Genomic DNA, 21,718 nt, shown 5'->3' with positions numbered 1-21,718 from the left:
ACAGTCTCCTTTGGGTTTCCTATGAAGACACATTTTTCCGATTTGGGTTCGAGCTTATCAGGTTGAAGTTTTTTCACATAAGCATCGCAACCCCAAACTTTAAGAAATGACAGCTTAGGTTTCTTGCCAAACCACAGTTCATATGGTTTCATCTCAACAGATTTAGATGGTGCCCTATTTAACGTGAATGCAGCTGTCTCTTATGCATAACCCCAAAACAATAGTTGTAAATCGGTATGAGACATCATAGATCGCACCATATCTAATAAAGTACGGTTACGACGTTCGGACACACCATTATGCTGTGGTGTTCCAGGTGGCATGAGTTTGTGAAACTTTTCCACATTTTTAAAATTGAAGGCCAAACTCATAACTCAAATATTCGCCTCTGCGATCAGATCGTAGAAACTTTATTTTCTTGTTATGATGATTCTCCACTTCACTCGGAAATTTTTGAACTTTTCAAATATTTCAGACTTCTGTTTCATCAAGTAGACATATCCATATCTGCTCAAATCATCTATGAAGGTCAGAAAATAACGATACTCGCCGCGAGCCTCAACACTCATCGGACCGCATACATCGGTATGTATTATTTCCAATAAGTCAGTGGCTTGCTCCATTGTTCCGGAGAACGGAGTCTTAGTCATCTTGCCCATGAGGCATGGTTCGCAAGCATCAAATGATTCATAATCAAGTGATTAAAAAAGTCCATCTATATGGAGTTTCTTCATGCTCTTTACACCAATATGATCTAAACGGCAGTGCCACAAATAAGTTGCACTATCATTATTAACTTTGCATCTTTTGGCATCAACATTATGAATATGTGTATCACTTACGATCGAGATTCAATAAACCATTCACCTTGGGTGTACGACCACAGAAGGTTTTATTCATGGAAACAGAATAACAATTATTCTTTGACTTAAATGATTAACCGTAGTGCAATAAACATGATCCAATCATATTATGCTCAACGCAAACACCAAATACCATTTATTTTAGGTTCAACACTAAACCCGAAGGTAAAAGGAGTGTGCGATGGTGATCTTATCAACCTTGGAATCACTTCCAACACACATCATCACCTCTCCCTTAACTAGTCTCTGTTTATTTTGCAACTCCCGTTTCGAGTTACTACTCTTAGCAACTGAACCAGTATCAAATACCGAGGGGTTGCTATAAACACTAGTAAAGTACACATCAATAACATGTATATCCAATATACCTTTGTTCACTTTGCCATCCTTCTTATCCGCCAAGTATCTAGGGCAGTTCGACTTCAAGTGACCATTTCCTTTGCAGTAGAAGCACTCAGATTCAGGCTTGGGTCTAGCTTTGGGCTTCTTCATGGGAGTGGCAATTTTCTTGTCATTCCTGTTGAAGTTTCCATTTCTTTCCCTTGCCCTTTTACTTGAAACTAGTGGTCTTGTCAACCATCAACATTTGATGCTTTTCTTGATTTCTACCTTCGTTGATTTCAGCATCACGAAGAGCTCGGGAATCATTTTCGTCATCCCTTGCATATTATAGTTCATCACGAAGTTCCAGTAACTTGGTGATAGTGACTAGAGAACTCTGTCAATCACTATTTTATCTGGAAGATTAACTCCCACTTGATTCAAGCGATTGTAGTACTCAGACAATCTGAGCACATGCTCAATGGTTGAGCTATTCTCCTCCATCTTGTAGGCAAAGTACTTGTCAGAGGTCTCATACCTCTCGACTCGGGCATGAGTCTGAAATACCAATTTCAGCTCTTGGAACATCTTATATGCTCCGTGGCGTTCAAAACATTTTTGAAGTCCCGGTTCTAAGCCGTAAAGCATGGCACACTAAACTATCAAGTAGTTATCATACCGAGCTTGCCATACGTTCATAACGTCTGTATCTGTTCCTGCAATAGGTCCGTCACCTAGCGGTGCATCAAGGACATAATTCTTCTGTGTAGCAATGAGGATAATCCTCAGATCACGAACCTAGTCCGCATCATTGCTACTATCATCTTTCAACATAATTTTTCTCTAGGAACATATCAAAAATAAATGGGGAACTACATCGCGAGCTATTGATCTACAACATAGTTATGCAAATACTATCAGGACTAAGTTCATGATAAATTAAAGTTCAATTAATCATATTACTTAAGAACTCCCACTTAGATATACATCCCTCTAATCTTCTAAGTGATCACGTGATCCATATCAACTAAACCATGTCCTATCATCACGTGAGATGGAGTAGTTTTCAATGGTGAACATCACTATGTTGATCATATCTACGATATGATTCACGCTCGACTTTCGGTCTTAGTGTTCCGAGGCCATATCTGCATATGCTAGGCTCGTCAAGTTTAACCCGAGTATTCTGTATGTGCAAAACTGGCTTGCACCCGTTGTATGTGAACGTAGAGCTTATCACACCCGATCATCACGTGGTGTCTCAGCACGAAGAACTATCGCAACGGTGCATACTCCGGGAGAACACTTATACCTTGAAATTTTAGTAAGGGATCATCTCATAATGCTACCGTCGTACTAAGCAAAATAAGATGCATAAAAGATAAACATCACATGCAATGAAAAATATGTGACATGATATGGCCATCATCATCTTGTGCCTTTGATCTCCATCTTCAAAGTACCATCATGATCTCCATCATCACCGGCATGACACCATGATCTCCATCATCTTGATCTCTACCAACGTGTCGGCACATGGTCGTCTCGCCAACTATTGCTATCGCATAGCAATAAAGTAAAGCAATTATATGGCGCTTGCATCTTATGCAATAAAGAGACAACCATAAGGCTCCTGCCAGTTGCCGATAACTTTAAGAAAACATGATCATCTCATACAACAAATTATATCACATCATGTCTTGACCATATCACATCACAACATGCCCTGCAAAAACAAGTTAGATGTCCTCTACTTTGTTGCTGCAAGTTTTACGTGGCTGCTACGGGCTTCTAGCAAGAACCGTTCTTACCTACGCATCAAAACCACAACGATTTTTCATCAAGTGTGCTGTTTTAACCTTCAACAAGGACCGGGCGTAGTCAAAATCGATTCAACTAAAGCTGGAGAAATAGACACCCACTAGCCACCTGTGTGCGAAGCACGGCGGTAGAACCAGTCTCATGAACGCAGTCATGTAATGTCGGTCTGGGCCGCTTCGTCCAACAATACCGCTGAATCAAAGTATGACATGCTGGTAAGCAGTATGACTATTATCGCCCACAACTCTTTGTGTTCTACTCGTGCATATAACATCTACGCATAGACCTGGCTCGGATGCCACCGTTGGGGAACGTAGTATTTCACAAAATTTGCCTACGATCACACAAGATCTATCTACGAGAAGTATAGCAATGAGCGGGAGAGTGTGTCCATGTACCCTCGTAGACCGTAAGCGGAAGAGTTTAGTAACGCGGTTGATGTAGTCGAACGTCCTCGCGATCCAACCGATCCAAGTACCGAACGCACGACACCTCCGCAATCTGCACACGTTCAGCTCGGTGACGTCCCTCGAACTCTTGATCCAGTTGAGGCTGAGGGAGAGTTCTGTCAGCATGACGGCATGGTGATGGTGATGATGAAGTTACCGGCGCAGGGCTTCGCCTAAGCACTACGACGATATGACCGAGGTGTGTAACTATGGAGGGGGGCACCGTAGACGGCTAAGACCAATCTTGGAGTGCCTTTGGGGTGCCCCCTGCCCACGTATATAAAGGAGCGAGGAGGAGGAGGCCGGCCTAGGAGGGGCGCGCCTATAGGGGGAGTCCAACTAGGATTCCCAATCCTAGTTGGAGTCCCCTTCCTTTTCCAAGAGGGGAGAGAGGGAAGGACTAGGAGAGGGAGAAGGAAACAGAGGAGGGCGCCGCCCCCTCCCTAGTCCAATTCGGACTTGCCATGGGGGGGGGAGGGGGGCGCACGGCCACCCCTTGAGGCCCTTCTCTCCTTTCCTGTATGGCCCATTAAGGCCCACTACTTCCTCCGGCGAATTCCCGTAACTCTCCGGTACTCCGAAAAATACCTGAATCACTCGGAACCTTTCCGATGTCCGAATATGGCCTTCCAATATATCGATCTTTACGTCTCGACCATTTCAAGACTCCTCGTCATGTCCGTGATCTCATCCGGGACTCCGAACAACCTTCGGTACATCAAATCACATAACTCATAATACAAATCGTCATCGAACGTTAAGCGTGCGGACCCTACGGGTTCGAGAACTATGTAGACATGACCGAGACACATCTCCGGTGAATAACCAATAGCGGAACCTGGATGCTCATATTGGCTCCTACATATTCTACGAAGATCTTTATCGGTCAAACCGCATAACAACATGCGTTGTTCCCTTTGTCATCGGTATGTTACTTGCCCGAGATTCGATCATCGGCATCATCATACCTAGTTCAATCTCATTACCGGCAAGTCTCTTTACTCGTTCCGTAATGCATCATCCTGCAACTAACTCATTAGTCACATTGCTTGCAAGGCTTATAGTGATATGCATTACCGAGAGGGCCAAGAGATACCTCTCTAATACACAGAGTGACAAATCCTAATCTCGATCTATGCCAACCCAACAAACTCCTTCGGAGACACCTGTAGAGCATCTTTATAATCACCCAGTTACGTTGTGACGTTTGATAGCACACAAGGTGTTCCTCCGGTATTCGGGAGTTGCATAATCTCATAGTCAGAGGAACATGTATAAGTCATGAAGAAAGCAATAGCAATAAAACTCAACGATCATAATGCTAAGCTAACGGATGAGTCTTCTCCATCACATCATTCTCTAATGTTGTGATCCCTTTCATCAAATGACAACACATGTCTATGGGTCAGGAAACATAACCATCTTTGATAAACGAGCTAGTCAAGTAGAGGCATACTAGGGACACTCTGTTTTGTCTATGTATTCACACATGTACTAAGTTTCCGATTAATACAATTCTAGCATGAATAATAAACATTTATCATGATATAAGGAAATATAAATAACAACTTTATTATTGCCTCTAGGGCATATTTCCTTCAGTAACTATTATTTCCACCGACTCAGAGCCTTAGCCAAGACAGAAAGTTCGGCAAGTGACCCGGAAAGTAAGGTTTTCTCACCCTTTAGCTTACTGGGTTCCAAACTTTATTTTGAAGAAACGACAGCATGAAGCTCGGCGTATAACCCGGGGCAGCAGAGGGGGAGACCTTCATGCCGGCTTACCCAATACGCCGGCCCTCGCAAATGCCGAACAGAGGTGCCTCAGAGCTCAATCTTCTCTTTTCCAAAGGCGGGTCTTATTCGTCAACCACTTAATCCTTCCGACTTAAATTATCAGGGAACCTCTCACTCATCCTCCGGTGACTCTACTGGGACTCAGGTACCTCCCTTCAAAGTTGCCCCTGGGTGAGAACATTTGATTTCTTTGTTTTAACACTTGCGCATTGATATATTGACATCCTCATAGGTATTATTTTTAGTGGTATAGCCAAACCAAGCAAGAAGTTGAAAATAAGCAAACCATGAAGGAAATATGCCCTAGAGGCAATAATAAAGTTGTTATTTATATTTCCTTATATCATGATAAATGTTTATTATTCATGCTAGAATTGTTTTAACTGGAAACTTGGTACATGTGTGAATACATAGACAAAATAAAGTGTCCCTAGTATGCCTCTACTTGACTAGCTCGTTAATCATAGATGGTTAAGTTTCTGACCATAGACATGTGTTGTCATTTGATGAACGGGATCACATCATTAGGAGAATGATGTGATGGACATGACCCATCCGTTAGCTTAGCATAATGATCGTTAAGTTTTATTGCTATTGCTTTCTTCGTGACTTATACATATTCATTTGACTATGAGATTATGCAACTCCCGAATACCGGTGGAACACCTTGTGTGCTATCAAATGTCACAACGTAACTGGGTGATTACAAAGATGCTCTACAGGTGTCTCCGAAGCTGTTTGTTGGGTTGGCATAGATCAAGATTAGGATTTGTCACTCCGAGTATCGGAGAGGTTTCTCTGGGCCCTCTCGGTAATGCACATCACGATAAGCCTTGCAAGCAATGTGACTAATGAGTTAGTTGCGGGATGATGCATTACAGAACGACTAAAGAGACTTGCCGGTAACGAGATTGAACTAGGTATGATGATACCGACGATCAAATCTCGGGCAAGTAACATACCGATGACAAAGGGAATAACGTATGTTGTCGTTACAGTTTGACTGATGAAGAACTTCGTAGAATATGTAGGAACCAATATGATCATCCAGGTTCCGCTGTTGGTTATTGACCGGAGATGTGTCTCGGTCATGTCTACATAGTTCTCGAACCCGTAGGGTCCGCATGCTTAACGTTCGATGACGATTTGTATTATGAGTTATGTGTTTTTCGTGACCAAAGATTGTTCGGACTCCCGGATGAGATCAAGGACATGATGAGGAGTCTCTAAATAGTCGAGAGGTAAAGATTGATATATTGGACGATGGTATTTTGACACCGGAATGGTTTCAGGACGTTTCGGATATTTATCGAAGAACCGAGGGGTTGCCGGAACCCCTCGGGGGAAGTGCTACCTCTTGAGCATGCGTTGGTTTTCCCTTGAAGAGGAAAGGGTGATGCAGCAAAGTAGCGTAAGTATTCCCTCAGTTTTTGAGAACCAAGGTATCAATCCAGTAGGAGACTACACGCAAGTCCCTCGTACCTGCACAAACAATCAACCTTGCAACCAACGCGATAAAGGGGTTGTCAATCCCTTCATGGCCACTTGCAAAAGTGAGATTTGATAAAGATAATAAGATAAATATTTTTGGTATTTTTGTTGTATAGATTGAATAGTAAAGATTGCAAAATAAACAACAACAAAAATAGCTAATTTACGGGAGATTAATATGATGGAAGATAGACCCGGGGGCCATAGGTTTCACTAGTGGCCTCTCAAGATAGCATATTCTACGGTGGGTGATGTACAAGCCCTCCGTGATGTAGAAGCCCTCCGTGATCATCGGAGAGGCCATGGTGTTGATGTAGAAGCCCTCCGTGATCGATTCCCCCTCCGGCGGATGCCGGAAAAGGCCCCAAGATGGGATCTCACGGGTACAGAAGGTTGCGGCGGTGGAAATAGGGTTTCATGGTGCTCCTGGATGTTTTCAGGGTATATGAGTATATATATAGGCGAAGGAAGTAGGTCGGTGGAGCCACTAGGGACCCACGAGGGTGGGGGCGCGCCTAACCCCTGGGCGCGCCTCCCTACCTCGTGGCCGCCTCGTTGCTTCCTTGACGTACACTCCAAGTCTCCTGGATTGCGTTTGTTCCAAAAACGATCCTCGCGAAGGTTTCATTCCGTTTGATATTCCTTTTCTGCGGAACACTGAAATAGGAAACAAAAACAGCAATTTGCACTGGGCCTTTGGTTAATTGGTTAGTCCCAAAAATAATATAAAAGTGCATAGTAAAGCCCATTAAACATTCAAAACAGATAATATAATAGCATGGAACAATAAAAAATTATAGATACGTTGGAGACGTATCAGGAAGTATTGGGCCTACATGGGCCATAGGGGAGAGGGGAGGCAACCCACAAGTGGTAGCCATGCCCCCTCCCATAGGGACTCCGAATTGGACTAGGGGAGGGGGCGCGCCCCCGTTTCCTTCTCCTCTCCCCTCTCCCTTCCACTTTCCCCCTCCATGAGAAGGAAAAGAGGGGGCCGAATCCTACTAGGACTAGAGTCCTAGTAGGACTCCCCTCTCCTTGGCGCACCCCTGGTGGCCGGCCTCCTCCCCTCCTCCTTTATATACGGGGGCAGGGCGCACCCCAAAGCACAACAGTTGTTCTCTTAGCCGTGTGCGGTGCCCCCTTCCACAGTTTACTCCTCCGGTCATAGCGCCATAGTGCTTAGGCGAATCCCTGCATGGAGCACATCACCATCACCGTCACCACGCCGTTGTGCTGACGAAACTCTCCCTCGACCCTCTACTGGATCAAGAGTTTGAGGGACGTCATCGAGCTGAACGTGTGCTGAACTCAGAGGTGCCGTACGTTCGGTACTTGATCGGTTGGATCGCAAAGACGTTCGACTACATCAACCGCGTTAACCTAACGCTTCCGCTTTCGGTCTACGAGGGTACATGGACACACTCTCCCCCTCTCGTTGCTATGCATCTCCTAGATAGATCGTGCGTGATCGTAGGAATTTTTTTGAAATTGCATGCTACATTCCCTAACACTGGAATCCGAGCCAGGTCTATGCGTAGATGATATGCACGAGTAGAACACAAAGAGTTGTGGGCAATAATAGTCATACTGCTTACCACCAACGTCTTATTTTGATTCGGTGGTATTGTTGGATGAAGCGGCCCGGACCAACCTTACATGACCACGTTCATGAGACCGGTTGCACCGACAGACATGCAACTTGTTTTGCATAAAGGTGGCTGGCGGGTGTCTGTTTCTCCAACTTTAGTTGAATCGATTTGACTATGGCCGGTCCTTGTTGAAGGTTAAAACAGCACACTTTACAAAAAAATCGTTGTTGTTTTGATGCGTAGGTAAGAACGGTTCTTGCTAGAAGCCGGTAGCAGCCACGTAAAACTTGCAACAACAAAGTAGAGGACGTCTAACTTGTTTTTGCAGGGCATGTTGTGATATGATATGGTCAAGACATGATGTGATATAAGTAATTGTATGAGACGATCATGTTTTGTAAAAGTTATCGGCAACTGGCAGGAGCGTTATGGTTGTCGCTCTATTGTATGAAATGCAATCGCCATGTAATTGTTGTACTTTAGCACTATGCGGTAGCGATAGTTGTAGAAGCAATAGTTGGCGAGACGACAACGACGCTATGATGGAGATCAAGGTGTCAAGCCGGTGATGATGGAGATCATGACGGTGCTTTGGAGATGGAGATCAAAGGCACAATATGATGATGGCCATATCATGTCACACATTTTGATTGCATGTGATGTTTATCTTTTATGCATCTTATTTTTCTTAGTACGACGGTAGCATTATAAGATGATCCCTCACTAAATTTCAAGGTATAAGTGTTCTCCTCGAGTATGCACCATTCCGACAGTTCATCGTGCCGAGACACCACGTGACGATCGGGTGTGATAAGGTCTACGTTCACATACAACGGGTGCAAGATAGTTTTGCACGTGCGGAATACTCGGGCTAAACTTGACGGACATGGCCTCGGAACACGGAGACCGAAAGGTCGAACGTGAATCATATAGTAGATATGATCAACATAGAGATGTTCACATACAACGGGTGCCAGATAGTTTTGCACGTGCGGAATACTCGGTCTAAACTACTCCATCTCACGTGATGATCGGACATGGTTTAGTTGATATGGATCACGTGATCATTTGGGTGACTCGAGGGATGTCTATCTAAGTGGGAGTTCTTTAGTAATATGATTAATTGAGCTTAAATTTGTCATGAACTTAGTCCTGTTAGTTTTTGCATATCTATGTTGTAGATCAATGGCCCGTGCTACTGTTCCCTTGAATTTTATCCGTTCCTATAGAAACCTAAGTTGAAAGATGATGGTAGCAACTACACAGACTGGGTATATAACTTGAGGATTATCCTCATTGCCGCACAGAAGAATTACGTCCTTGATGCGCTGCTAGGTGTGAGGCCTGCTGCAGGAGCAACTCCGGACGTTATGAACGTCTGGCAAGCTCAATCTGATGACTATTCGATAGTTCAGTGTGCCATGCTTTACGGCTTAGAATCGGGACTTCAAAGACGTTTTGAACGTCATGGAGCATATGAGATGTTCCAGGAGTTGAAGTTAATATTTCAAGAAAATGCCCGAGTTGAGAGATATGGAGTCTCCAACAAGTTCTACAGCTACAAGATCGAGGAGAATAGTTCTGTCAGTGAACACATACTCAGAATGTCTGGGTACCATAACCACTTGACTCAGCTGAGAGTTAATCTTCCGGATGATAGTGTCATCGACAGAGTTCTTCAATCACTGCCACCAAGCTATAAAGGCTTCGTGATGAACTATAATATGCAAGGGATGAATAAGACAATTCCCAAGCTCTTCGCTATGCTCAAAGCTGCGGAGGTAGAAATCAAGAAGGAGCATCAAGTGTTGATGGTTAGCAAGACCACTAGTTTCAAGAAAAAGGGCAACGGAAAGAAGGGGACTTCAGGAAGAATAGCAAGCAAGTTGCTGCTCCCGGGAAGAAGCCCAAGTCTGGACCTAAGCCTGCATTAGAGTGCTTCTACTGCAAAGGGACTAGTCACTGTAAGCGGAACTGCCCCAAGTATTTGGCGGATAAGAAGGATGGCAAGGTGAACAAAGGTATATGTGATATACATGTTATTGATGTGTACCTTACTAATGCTTGTAGTAGCGCTTGTGTATTTGATACTGGTTCTGTTGCTCATATTTGCAACTCAAAACAGGGGCTACGGATTAAACAAAGATTGGCTAAGGACGAGGTGACGATGCGCGTCAAAAATGGTTCCAAGGTCAATGTGATCGCCGTCGGCATGTTACCTCTACATCTACCTTCGGGATTAGTTTTAGACCTGAATAATTGTTATTTGGTGCCAGCGTTGAGCATGAACATTATATCTGGATCTTGTTTGATGCGAGACGGTTATTCATTTAAATCAGAGAATAATGGTTGTTCTATTTATATGAGTAATATCTTTTATGGTCATGCACCCTTGATGAGTGGTCTGGTTTTGTTGAATCTAGATCATGGTGATACACATATTCATAATATTGATGCCAAACGATGCAAAGTTAATAATGATAGTGCAACTTATTTGTGGCACCGCCGTTTAGGTCATATTGGTGTAAAGCGCATGAAGAAACTCTATGCAGATGGGCTTGTGGAATCACTTGAATATGAATCACTTGATGCTTGCGAACCATGCCTCATGGGCAAGATGACTAAGACTCCGTTCTCCGGAACAATGGAGCGTGCCACTGACTTATTGGAAATAATACATACCGATGTATGCGGTCCGATGAGTGTTGAGGCTCGCGGCAGGTATCGTTATTTTCTAACCTTCACAGATGATTTGAGAAGATATAGGTATATCTACTTAATGAAACACAAGTTTGAAACATTTGAAACGTTAAAAGAATTTCAGAGTGAAGTGGAAAATCATCGTAACAAGAAAATAAAGTTTCTATGATCTGATCGCGAAGGCGAATATTTAAGTTATGAGTTTGGTCTTCATTTAAAACAATGTGGAATAGTTTCGCAACTCACGCCACCTGGAACACCACAGCATAATGGTGTGCCCGAACGTCGTAACCGTACTTTATTAGATATGGTGCAATCTATGATGTCTCTTACCGATTTACCACTATCGTTTTGGGGTTATGCATTAGAGACAGCCGCATTCACGTTAAATAGGGCACCATCTAAATCCATTGAGACGACACCATATGAACTGTGGTTTGGGAAGAAACCAAAACTGTCGTTTCTGAAAGTTTGGGGTTGCGATGCTTATGTGAGAAAGCTTCAGCTTGATAAGCTCGAACCCAAATTAGAGAAATGCGTCTTCATTGGATACCCAAAAGAAACTGTTGGGTACACCTTCTATGACAGATCTGAAGGCAAGATATTTGTTGCTAAGAATGGATCCTTTCTAGAGAAGGAGTTTCTCTTGAAAGAAGTGAGTGGGAGGAAAGTAGAACTTGATGAGGTAGTTGTACCTTCTCTTGAATTGGAAAGTGGTTCATCACAGAAATCAGTTCCAGTGATGCCTACAGCAATTAGTGAGGAAGATAATGATGATGATGATGAAACTTCAGATCAAGTTACTACCAAACCTCGTAGGTCAACCCGAGTACGTTCCGCGCCAGAGTGGTACGGTAATCCTGTTCTGGAAGTCATGTTACTAGACCATGACGAACCTACGAACTATGGGGATGCGATGATGAGCCCTGATTCCACGAAATGGCTTGAGGCCATGAAATATGAGATGGGATCCATGTATGAGAACAAAGTGTGTACTTTGGTTGACTTGCCCGATGATCGGCAAGCCATAAAAAATAAATGGATCTTCAAAAAGAAGACTGACGCTGACGGTAATGTTACTGTCTACAAAGCTCGACTTGTTGCAAAAGTTTTTCGACAAGTTCAAGGAATTGACTACAATGAGACTTTCTCACCCGTAGCGATGCTTAAGTCTGTCCGAATCATGTTAGAATTGCCGCATTTTATGATTATGAAATTTGGCAAATGGATGTAAAAACTGCATTCCTTAATGGATTTCTCAAAGAAGAGTTGTATATGATGCAACAAGAAGGTTTTGTCGAACCTAAAGGTGCTAACAAAGTGTGCAAGCTACATCAATCTATTTATGGACTAGTGCAAGCCTCTCGGAGTTGGAATATATGCTTTGATAGTGTGATCAAAGCATATGGTTTAATACAGATCTTTGGAGAAGCATGTATTTACAAGAAATTGAGTGGGAGCTCTGTAGCATTTCTAATATTATACGTGGATGGCATATTGTTGATTGGAAATGATGTAGAATTTCTAGATAGCATAAAAGGATACTTGAATAAGAATTTTTCAATGAAAGACCTCGGTGAAGTTGCTTATATATTGGGCATCAAGATCTATAGAGATATATCAAGACGCTTAATTGGACTTTCATAAAGCACATACCTTGATAAAGTTTTGAAAAAGTTCAAAATGGATCAGTCAAAGAAAGGGTTCTTGCCTGTGTTACAAGGTGTGAAGTTGAGTCAGACTCAATGCCCGACCACTGCAGAAGATAAAGAGAAAATGAAAGTCATTCCCTGTGCCTCGGCCCCATAGGTTCTATCATGTATGCAATGTTGTGTACCAGACCTAATATGTGCCTTGGTATAAGTCTAGGAGGGAGGTACCAAAGTAATCCAGGAGTGGATCACTGGACAGCGGTTAAGAACATTCTGAAATACCTGAAAAGGACTAAGGATATGTTTCTCGTTTATTGAGGTGACAAAGAGCTTGTCGTAAATGGTTACGTCGATGCTAGCTTTGACACTGATTTGGATGACTCTAAGTTGCAAACAAGATACGTATTTATATTGAATGGTGGAGCTGTCAGTTAGTGCAGTTCCAAGCAGAGCGTCGTGGCAGGATCTACGTGTGAAGTGGAGTACATAGCTACTTCGGAAGCAGCAAATGAAGGAGTCTGGATGAAGGAGTTCATACCTGATCTAGGTGTAATACCTAGTGCATTGGGTCCAATGAAAATCTTTTGTGACAATACTGGAGCAATCGCCTTAGAGAAGGAATCCAGATTTCACAAGAGAACCAAACACATCAGGAGACGCTTCAACTCCATCCGCGATCAAGACAAGGAGGGAGACATAGAGATTTTCCAAATACATACGGATCCGAATGTTGCAGACCCATTGACTAAGCCTCTTCCACGAGCAAAACATGATCAGCACCAAGACTCCATGGGTGTTAGAATCGTTACAGTGTAACCTAGATTATTGACTCTAGTGCAAGTGGGAGACTGGAGGAAATATGCCCTAGAGGCAATAATAAAGTTGTTATTTATATTTCCTTATATCATGATAAATGTTTATTATTCATGCTAGAATTTTATTAACCAGAAACTTGATACATGTGTGAATACATAGACAAAACAAACTGTCCCTAGTACGCCTCGACTTGACTAGCTCGTTAATCAAAGATGGTTAAGTTTCCTGACCATAGACATGTGTTGTCAATTGATGAACGGGATAACATCATTAGGAGAATGATGTGATGGACATGACCCATCCGTTAGCTTAGCATAATGATTGTTAAGTTTTATTGCTATTGCTTTCTTCATGACTTATACATATTCCTTTGACTATGAGATTATGCAACTCCTGAATACCGGAGGAACACCTTGTGTGCTATCAAATGTCACAACGTAACTGGGTGATTATAAAGATGCTCTACAGGTGTCTCCGAAGGTGTTTGTTGAGTAGGCATATATCAAGATTAGGATTTGTCACTCTGAGTATCGGAGAGGTATCTCTGGGCCCTCTCGGTAATGCACATCACGATAAGCCTTGCAAGCAATGTGACTAATGAGTTAGTTGCGGGATGATGTATTAAGGAACGAGTAAAGAGACTTGCCGGTAACGAGATTGAACTAGGTATGATGAGACCGACGATCGAATCTCGGGCAAGTAACATACCGATGACAATGGGAATAACGTATGTTGTCATTACGGTTTGACCGATAAAGATATTCGTAGAATATGTAGGAACCAATATGAGCATCCAAGTTCCGCTGTTTGTTATTGACCAGAGATGTGTCTCGGTCATGTCTACATAGTTCTCGAACCCGTAGGGTCCGCACGCTTAACGTTCGATGACGATTTGTATTATGAATTATGTGTTTTTTGGTGACCGAAGATTGATCAGAGTCCCGAATGAGATCACAGACATGACGAGGAGTCTCAAAATAGTCGAGAGGTAAAGATTGATATATTGGACGATGGTATTCGGACACCGGAATGGTTTCGGGACGTTTTGGATATTTATCGAAGAAATGAGGGGTTACAGGAACCCCTCGGGGGAAGTATTGGGCCTACATGGGCCATAGGGGAGAGGGGAGGCAGCCCACAAGGGGTAGCCATGCCCCCCTCCCATAGGGGAGTCTGAATTGGACTAGGGGAGGGGGCGCGCCCCCCTTTCCTTCTCCTCTTCCCTCTCCCTTCCACTTTCCCCTTCCATGAGAAGGAAAAGAGGGGGAGGGTGAATCCTACTAGGACTAGAGTCCTAGTAGGACTCCCCTCTCCTTGGCGCGCCCCTGGTGGCCGGCCTCCTCTCCTCCTCGTTTATATACGGGGGCAGGGGGCACCCCAAAGCACAACAGTTGTTCTCTTAGCCATGTGGGGTGCCCCCCTCCACAGTTTACTCCTCTGGTGATAGCGTCGTAGTGCTTAGGTGAAGCCCTGCGCGGATCACATCACCATCACCGTCACTACGCCGTCGTGCTAACGAAACTCTCCCTCGTCCCTCTGCTAGATCAAAGAGTTCAAGGGACGTCATCGAGCTGAACGTGTGCCGAACTCGGAGGTGTCGTACGTTCGCTACTTGATTGGTTGGATTGCGAAGACGTTCGACTACATCAACCGCGTTAACCTAACACTTCCACTTTCGGCCTATGAGGGTACATGGACACACTCTCCCCCTCTCGTTGCTATGCATATCCTAGATAGAGCTAGCGTGATCATAGGAATTTTTTTGAAACTGCATGCTACGTTCCCCAACAAACCGGCCGAAGACCCAAGAGTCAGTGAGCCGAAAAAAACAGACACCAACATCAGAAGCTTCTCATCAGACTTCTGAAGCCACTGCCGATGACCCGCCACCAAAAACTCATGATGTCATAGTGGATCCAATGGGTATTGACCCATCCAGTGCTAAGCCACCAAGTCCTATCAAGCCTACTGAGAAAACTCCTTCTCAACATACTGCGGAGGACATCATCATTACTGGTACCAGCTTGAGAGAACCAGGGAATCCCACTATCTTAGCAAATCATAGAGCCAAGGAAGAAGGTTTAACCGCCAACAAAGGCAAATGGAAATTGCACTTGGAAAGCTATGCCGGCTTTAATGCTAGTGAAATCCATGCGGGCTACTTGAGCCGCCTTCATACCAGCCGTGACATGGAGGCCGGTCTATAAAGCTTGATGAAGGAACGCTTTGAGGTAAACAACCAAAACCATTCTCATATGATTCCATGTCAGCCGCCAAGTCTAAAGGATATGAAAGAAGTGAAAATACTATAGACTTAAATAATAGCCTTGATCTTGCATCTCCTCAAATCAGTTTATCTCCATTAGATCCAAATGAGTAGTCCCCAAGTGCCGGGTTAAACTGATAGCTAAGTCGGGACTTAAAATCTTGTTGCAAAAAAGTCCAAATATGTAGCCCCCATGGGCCGGCTTAAATTAAAAAATTGAGCCGGGTCATTAAGTACCTTTGTGTAAAAAAGACCTACATTAGCCCCCAAGTGCCAAGTAAAATACTTGTATTGTGTTTGGGACTTCAATAGCATGATCATCATAACTGCAAAATGCTACTTGGCTATCGTGTTTCAGGCTGAATTAAGCATGAAAGAGTCTCAAGTAGTCGACTTGCGGCAGAATGTCAAATCGCAACGAGCAGAAACTTCAAAGGCCAGGTCAGAACTGAAAACCGCCTTAGAATTAACTGAAAAATTGAGGAAAGACTTCAATGCTGAAAGAGCCGGCTAGGATATTGAGAAGGCGGCTCTGCTGAAAAGAGCTGAAGATGCCGAAGCTGCTCTTAAGCCGGTGACTGAAGAGTTATCCGGCTTGAAGCGACATATTAACCATATGATTGCCGCCATCTTTGGTAAGTGACATTGCACTTTGATCTTTCAGCACCGATTTACTTTGACCCGCCTGGTGACTTATCCGTATGTTTGCTAAACAGGCGCCAGGAGCTCCAACCTTGGCCAGGACATGCCTGTGAAGCTGAAAGCCATGTATACCCTGGTAGAGCAACTATATACTGGCACTCAGCGAACCATAGCGGCTATCTCCCACAGCAAACAACCACCCACACTTATCAGGGAAGTACTGGACAAACCGTCGGTCATGCCCCAAAGAGTGGAAGAGATAAAGCGATCATCCGCCAGAGCTGGTGCCATTAAAGCTCTGAGCCGGGCCAAAGCATGGCAAGCAGAGCTAGACCCGGAGGGGATGGACACTAGCTGTCTGAGTCTCAAAGAAGACGGGCCCCCCCTTTGAGGAAAAATACTTTGCCAATTGTGTGAAGGAGATGCGTCCTCTGGCAAGCAAGCTGGCCGAGGAAACCGATCTATCTAGATATCAGGCGGCTTACATGATGGAAAACGCAAAAGTGAAAGCGCTGGCTTATGAAGTTGTGGATCTCATCCCTCCAACGCATAAGCATACTTTTGCTCCTGATGTTGATCCGTCCACACTTATAGATGATGAAGTTGTGTTCAAGGCCTTAACTGGCATCGATTGGACATCACCTGACTTCCAGATGATAGACGAGGAAGAAGAACCAGCGCACGATAGCCCGAAGTCTTCAACTCGCCAGGGTCAACACACCTGATGCAAGGGGTGGCTCTCAGACCGCAGTGTAGAGCTTCTATTGAAAAACACTCAATTTGTTGGGCTTGGGAGAGCCTTGTAATAGGCTAGCTGAAAAAATGATTCATCATGCCGTCATGCATGCTTAGCCGTGAAACTGCCAATTATTTATTTTGTGTTCCGCTGTTGAGCTTGCAGAAAATATCATCATCTCTGCTAATTATAATATTATTTCCAATTTTCCTACACACATGCTAAAAAGCATATACCCTGGCGGTTTAAGCCAGGACAGGTCACAATTCCCAATATAATGCACTCCAGCGACTTTAAAGTCTGTAACCAGGGCAGGTTAGAAAAACCCTAAATATTCATACAAATATGAAAAGTCATACATGTAGACTGATATCATAATGACGCTATAATAATTGTAATCCAGCATGGGTATTAACCCGTAAACATGAAAGATCATGGCTTGGATTTATTCAGGGGGAATCATCCTGGCGACTTAAAGTCCGCTTATCAGGGTGGTACATTAACCCAATATGCTAAAATATGAGTCATAGAATCAAGGCTACAAGGCCTGAACTGCACCAAGTACACTTGAGCAGAAGAAATCATTAATGGACTCAAATCCAAAATGTCCAGAAGACAAGAATTTCAGAGAAAATCAAGTGCTTTTATAGGCCGCACAATCTTAAAATTCAAGTGCTTTCATGGGCCGCACAGACACTAAGATTCGAGTGCTTTCATAGGCCGCAGAGCCTTAGAGTCGTCCTTGCTTACTGTAAGCCGACCCTCACATGACAAACCGTCGTTTTAACCTTAACAAGTTTAGGGTCTTAGTTAAAAGATTGATTGTTAAGAGTATGGCGGGTCATTCAGGATTACCTAGTGGAGTAGCATCGTGCAGACATGCAGGTCAAAAGTCAGTTGTGGCATGTAAGCCGATCAAGAGGGTAAGCATAGCTATGCTCATTGAGCAGGAAGCCCCCAAGTGACCTATAATATGGCATGTAAACCGATCAAGAGGGTAAGCATAGCTATGCTCATTGAGCAGGAAGCCCCCAAGTGACCAATAATATGGCATGTAAGCCGATCAAGAGGGTAAGCATAGCTATGCTCATTGAACAGGAAGCCCCCAAGTGACCAATAATATGGCATGTAAGCCGATCAAGAGGGTAAGCATAGCTATGGTCATTGAGCAGGAAGCCCCCAAATGACCTTATGAACAAACAATACAGACTTGGATACTTAGAAATGAAACGACAAAAGCCGTGAATTATCAGGGATGCCAGCTTTATTATATTGATCATAATATATACATTGATGAAGGTATGCATAGAACAAGAGCCGGTGTCTCAAGTGTAATAAGGCCGAAGATGAGCAATGTTCCAAGGCCGGCGGGTCTCTTCCTCTGATGTGCATGAATCCTTCTGTTCTCAAATATCAATGAGGTAGTATGACCCGTTGTTCAGATTCTTGCTGACCACAAAAGGTCCTTCCTAAGGTGGGGATAACTTGTGCATGTCTGTTTGGTCTTGGATCGACCGAAGAACCAAATCACCTTCTTGAAAGGTCGGGGTCTTAACCCGGCGGCTATGATAACAACGCAGATCCAGCTGGTATATTGCCGAACATGCCGCCGCAAGGTCACGCTCTTCATCCAACACATCAAGTGCATCCTGACGTGCTTCCTCATTAACAGTTTCAACATAAGCCGCCACACGGGGCGAGTCATGACGGATATCACTTGGAAGAACCGCCTCAGCCCCGTAGACCATGAAGAAGGGTGTATAGCCTGTTTACCTGTTAGTAGTAGTATTGATGTTCCAAATTATTGAAGGTAACTCTTCAACCCAACAACCCGGCGTTCTCTGCAGTGGAACCATAAGCCGTGGTTTTATACCTTTCAAGATCTCCTGATTGGCCCTCTCAGCTTAACCATTAGACTGTGGATGAGCCACCGATGAGACGTCAAGACGAATATGCTCTCGTTGACAAAACTCTTTCATAGCACCCTTAGACAGATTAGTGCCATTGTCAGTTATGATACTATGAGGGTAACCAAAACGGAAGATTATTTTCTTTATGAATTGAACCGCCATTGCCGCATCGTCACACTTACTGACCGGCTCTGCCTCAACCCACTTGGTAAATTTGTCAACCGCCACTAAGAGATGGGTCTTTTTATCCTTAGACCTCTTGAAAGGTCCAACCATATCAAGCCCCCAGACTGCAAACGGCCAAGTAATTGGAATCATCCTCAATTATTGAGCCGGCACGTGAACCCGTCGAGAAAATTTCTGACAACCGTCACACTTGCCAACAAGGTCTTCTGCATCTGCATGAGCCGTCAACCAATACTGTCGGATCACGGGTTCCGGCAAAACCCTCAAGGTTTGAACACTGGGGTGCGCACGGAGATTTCCTCCCTACCGATCTACGCCCTAGCTCGCTAAGATCTCGCAGATGAACTCGACGAACTCACAACACAAAGACATAAGATTTATACTGGTTCGGGCCACCGTTGTGGTGTAATACCCAACTCCAGTGTGGTGGTGGTGGATTGCCTCTTGGGCTGATGATGAACAGTACAAGGGGAAGAACAACCTCCTGAGGTTGAGGTGTTCTTGTGCTCTGCGAGCTTGTGGATGTGAGGATGGGAGGTGGAATCGATCCCCTTCCCGGTGGTGGCTAGTTCTACTTATATAGGCCCTGGTCCTCTCCCCAAATATTGAGCAGGAAGGGAGCCAACAACGGCAAATTCGAAAGGGGACAACTAGTACAGCTTATCCTGACAAAAGCGGTCTTCGCCTGCGAAAGGCTTTGGTGATGACGCCGTCTTGTGCTCCATGGTGACCTCCGCCCTCCCGTCCTGCTGGTCTTGGTCTCGTTGCACTGAGATGGAAACCTTTGCTTTATGCCTTGGTACGCTGCGCCTGCGCTTGCCTCCTTAGCACCAAAGAGGAAACAAGGACGCTGCACGCGCTGGCACCCGCATGGCGCCCGCCTGATCTTGATCGTCATGGCTCACGTCACAAGAGCCTCGCAAGGTTTGCCTTGCCTTGATTTCTCCGCTCCTCGCGAGGTAGCCTAGTGTGGCCGCTCCCTAGGAGGTCTTGTGTCGTCCGCCTCATGAGGCTTGGCCCCTCGCGAGGGTCTTGAATGCCTTGTTGATGAAGATGGGCCGTACAGGCCTGCTAGCATAGCCACGCCATGGGCCGCAGGCAGGCAAGTCTGGGGACCCTCGTTCCCAGAACACCGACAGTAGCCCCCGGGACCAAGGCACGCTCGGGCTTGGCTTCGAGGCGAAGCCAAACGTCAAGCACGGAGTGCCGCGGGCCCCAAAAGCCTGCGGCCTTGGTCGACGCGTGGCGGTTGATTGGACGTGGGCGTCTCCGCTTCCCCACGCTGCCTTAGAACCCGCCTGGCTATGCGGGCCCCGCAACTTACACAGTTATTCTTCCATTGCCCTCACCTTGCTTCCCCAATCCCTCTGCTTTCTCGAGACTTTGGTCCCCCTCTCCAATCTGACCTGTGCCCTGCCCGCTTCGTCGCCATGGCGCCGAAACAAGCAGACAAGGGGAAGAAGCCCCTGTCTTCGCCAAGTGCGCCTCCAGCCGTCGCGCCCGCGATCGGCCGATCCTTGGTGCTCAACGACGAGGCCATGGACAAGGTGCGTCCAATGCTCGCTTCCAGCTTCAACGAGTGGGGGGAGACGGCGGCTTGGCCTGCGTCTCGCGTTCGCATTGCCCGGGCGGCCACCGAGGTCCCAATCTTCATCGACGCTCTCTGGGCTGGCCTGATTCCCCCTTTCTCCACCTTCTTCAACGCGGTACTTGAGCATTATCAGATCCACATGCTGCATCTCGACCCTCAATCCGTGACTCTCCTTGCCGTCTTTGCCTTTGTGTGTGAAGCCATGGTGGGCATCGCTCCTTCTGTGGCCCTCTTCCGCCATTTCTTCTCATTGCATCTGATTGACCCGTGGCAAAGCTCGGGGTGCGTGAGCTTCCAGGCCGTGGCCGCGACGGTGGGCTCGGGAATCGACTTCAAGCTTCCTCCATCTATGAGTGAGTTTCGGACACGGTGTGTGTTTGTCGACGCCGGTGTGCTCAGCCCTCTGCTCCACGCCCCGTCAGCGCCCGCTGCTCCCAACTCCGGTTGGGGCCATGAGAGGCTCGCGAGCTCTCGTCTAGTCCTTGTCTGGCTCAGGCTGAGGAGGCTGAAGGACCGTGGCGTGACCGCGCCGGTGGTGGTGATGGAGTTCATCAAGCATCGAGTCCCTCCGCTTCAGCGCCATTCTTGCCCGATGTGGACCTTGCTCAGCAGTCGGGACCATATGAGGTTTCAGGAGTCCGGGCTCCCCCTCGGAACGCGGCAAATGCTTGAGGCCCTGACAGGTGTCCCTTCGCCGGACGACTTGCCTGGGAAGAACTGTCTGATGTACCACTGCAAGAACAATGTCGGCGTTCTGGGAACGGGGGTCCCCAGACTTGCCTGCCTGCGGCCGACGGCGTGGCTAAGCTAGTAGGCCGTACGACCCATCTTCATCAACAAGGCATCCAAGACCCTCGCGAGGGTCCAAGCCTCGCGAGGCGGACG

Source organism: Triticum aestivum, chromosome 5D (genome assembly GCF_018294505.1).
Source record: "Triticum aestivum cultivar Chinese Spring chromosome 5D, IWGSC CS RefSeq v2.1, whole genome shotgun sequence".
NCBI classification, from domain to species: Eukaryota; Viridiplantae; Streptophyta; class Magnoliopsida; order Poales; family Poaceae; genus Triticum; species Triticum aestivum.
Note: the sequence above shows the minus strand (reverse complement) of the source record.